This window comes from Marmota marmota, unplaced genomic scaffold (assembly GCF_001458135.2).
Source record: "Marmota marmota marmota unplaced genomic scaffold, marMar, whole genome shotgun sequence".
In the NCBI taxonomy this organism is placed as follows: domain Eukaryota; kingdom Metazoa; phylum Chordata; class Mammalia; order Rodentia; family Sciuridae; genus Marmota; species Marmota marmota.
This window is the reverse complement of record NW_026000249.1, coordinates 5,077,180-5,080,707: the sequence shown is the minus strand read 5'-3', so window position 1 is coordinate 5,080,707 and position 3,528 is coordinate 5,077,180.

The following is a 3,528-nucleotide window of genomic DNA, read 5'->3' as shown; positions in this document are numbered from 1 at the left end:
GAAATAAAGGTATCAACCCCCCCCCCCCAAAAAAAACCCTCCAGAATATTATCCTAAAATGCTCAACTTGTTCTCCCAGCAAGTGGCGCTGTTGTCACACGATAACAAGCAAAAGGGTTGCTTCTCATAAATGATCCATCATAAAATGGTTTACAACAGAGGCTCTGGAAATTTCCATTCAGGAATGAAAACTTTGTGGTGATAGATTCCACTAACACCAGGTTTGCTTCTTTTCCAAAGTACCCAGTAGTTCAAATGTGACTACAGAACCTCACTTCCTCCTATTTGTTTTTTTCTTAAATTGACCATGTATACATTTAATGCTCAGAATTCAGACAGCTAATGAACATCAGTATCCTGCCACTTGATAATTAATTTCATTTCATTAATTTGTTAGAGTTCATTTACTTAGGAACTTTCTAGTGAGTACCTGTGTCTCTGCCAACACTGTTCTAGGCACACCAGGGTGACAACAATGAAGATATTTCACTTCCTGAATCTTACCCTGTAGCCAAAAAATCTTTTTCCAAGGGATAAGTTGTAGGCATTTTGCTATAGCTTTCTTTTTGAAAACATCAGTTTAAAAAATAGCCTGTTTTTTCATACATCAGACAGACCTTGGCTTATGTTAATCTTCCCTCAGCTAAATCCACTGAGTTTAATCCACAATTGTAACAGAATTACTAGAACAGCACTTTCTTCTTAAATATTCCAGGCAATTAACCAATTTGCCAATCCATATAATAGATGGTCATCCTCACAAATGGGGAAAATACCATCACCACCTCTCTCATTGCAATTTAGGGAAATTTCAAGTCACCTTACTTAGCAATGCTCAGAAAGAAGATTCTATTTAAATAGCATCCTTTTATGAGTCTAGATGTGGTTATATTTGTAAGTAACATACACCTTTGAATGCTTTGTCATCCTAGTATGGCAAGAACCTCAAATTGTATAATCAAAGCTGGTTAAGTGACATTTAATAGACCCTACCTTCATGAATGATGGATGTAAACTTAGCTTCATGAAACCATCTTTTAAAAATGGTAACCATTCTCTCTGTTTTTTAGCTTGCAAACTTACGTATTTTGTAGACTAATCTCATATTGTCATTATATTACATTTTGCTTGGTTTTATTCAGTAGAAACACTGGCTGGACAGTGCACATTGCTAGCACAATACATGCTATGATAAAAGAAGAAAATGAGAGGAAGGGACCAGGGAAGGATAACTGTTTTTCATTCTGGGTTTGTAAAGGGCTGATTGACATGGTCTGATACTCCATGTACCAGGCTAGAATGATCAGTCATTAGCCAGACACTAGGAGCTCCTGAACAAGGGATCAAGATGTGCTTAGGCTCTCTATTCTGGGGCACAGGGTTGGGCCTTTATAATATGATAAAAGCCCAGCATTAGGGCTTCAGTGTAAGACCAGGTCAGCATCAAAAGCAACTAAATAACAGCTCCCATTTTAGAGGGCTTGCTAAAAGCTAGGCATTATGCATTAGTGAATTATAAGCATCCTCACAACTCCTAGCCCCATTTCACAGATGGGGGTGAAGAGGGGTTAAGGGACTTGAAAAAAGGCACACAATTAGTAGATGGTAAAGCCAGAGTTTAATGCAGAAGCCAGAGCTCTTAACCATTACATACTCTGCCTTCCATTTTTTTTTTCATTCAGTCCCAAAGCTCTGGCCTCTGGGTCCTAAAAGCCACCTGCCTGATTTCCCAGTAGTTCTTGAAAAGTTGAGCCAGATGTAAGTCTGTAGGTCAAGGGTCTCATTGTGACACTGGGAGGTTGTGCCAAGTTTAGGCCTAGACACCACACAGACCTTTCCCTAATCATTTGAGCCAGGCTGAGACCAAACTTGCTGCTTCTAAGGATGAGTCAGCCTTGTGCTGCCAGTGATGTTGGTGGGCACAGAATGAACCTTCCCATGAGCTCAACTTGGTATGGCAAATGAACTTTTTCTTTCCTGAACTGAGAATATTTTGGACCAACTTTGTCAGTAATGCTGGTAAAATCTTTCCCTGTAATGTGGTAGGGCAGAGGAGAAGCTCATGTACTTGTGTATGTTTCTGTTTTTGTCTGTCTCTTTCTTGGTCTTTCTTTCCTGCCATACTAGTTTTCTATTGCCGAGTAACAAATTATCACACGTTTAGTGACTTAACACAAATTCATCATATCATAGTGTCTGTAGGTCAGAATTTTAGGCACAGGGTGGCTGGATTCTCTGTTCAGAGTCTCACAGCGCTGACATCAAGGTATGGTCAGAGCAAAGGTTTTTTTATCTGGGGCGCATAGATCTTCTTCCAAGCTCACTTGTTGTAGGCAGAAATCAGTTCCTTGTGGTTGTTGGATTTAGGCCCCAGTCTTATTGCTAGCTGTTAGCTAGGGGCTGCTCCCAACATCCAGAGACCACCCAATTCCTCGCTATGTGACTGCCTCCATCAGAAGTTTTAGTATGAATGTTGACTTTCTTCCAGGCCAGGTGGAATGCATCTTCTTGACTTCCTATTCCATGACCATGCGGAAAAAAACTCTGTACCTCTGTACATCATGCCTGATTAGATCAGGACTAGTGGATAATATTCTGACATTAACCTCAAGTGATTTGGGACCTTCATTACATCTACAAAATTAATTCATAGGAGAACCTAGATTAGGTTTGAATTACTGGCAGAAGAAGTATGTACATCAGAGCCATAGAATCTTGGGAGCATCTTAGAAATCTTCTTACCATACTTATTAATGGCTCATAGTCATCAATTTTTATGTTTATTTGTCTCAAGTTTAATATATAATAACATAGTAATGATTGTTTTTGTTATTTCATCAAACATATATAGTGCTTAATCTATGACTCTATGTCAGCATGGCTCTAAGAATTTCACAAACACCAACCCCTATAATACTCATGATACTCTATGATAGGTACTGTTACATCTATTTTACACCTAAATTTCTGAGGCACAGAGAAGTCAAATTCATATGACTTCTGTCAAGAGATAACATGTTTCCTTTAATCACATCATTCTGAATTCATCAGATTTGGTGCTAAAAAATGAAGGCACATATGGGGACAGGAAATTAGACTTCTCAGGTTTGACTCCATTCCTTTTGGGGACTTCTTAGCAATTTAAGGCCATTGGCATTCCTGCCTAGGGGGTGATGTGGTAGTAGAGTGCTGTTCTCTCTTATGTTGTCCTTCATGACTTTTCTGTACACCTTGGTAGGTCAGTTCCAACTAAGAAGATATAGAGGATTCTCTATAGTTTCTGGAAACCAGAAGGGAAGCTGAGTAACATGCTTACAAAATGCACCTAAGTTTGCCACAGGTCACCTCCTGGTCTAGATCTTGACCATCTTCCTTGGGACAGAAGACATCAGTCCCTTGCATTTCCTGACATCTCTTCAGTGCTCATCTCCACACCTGAGAGAGTGAAGTTCAGAGATGGATAGGGCTTCCTTTCTGTTCAAAGCCCAGCTTCCACACCCTGGTTTTCTTTCAGATTCCCTGGTGATG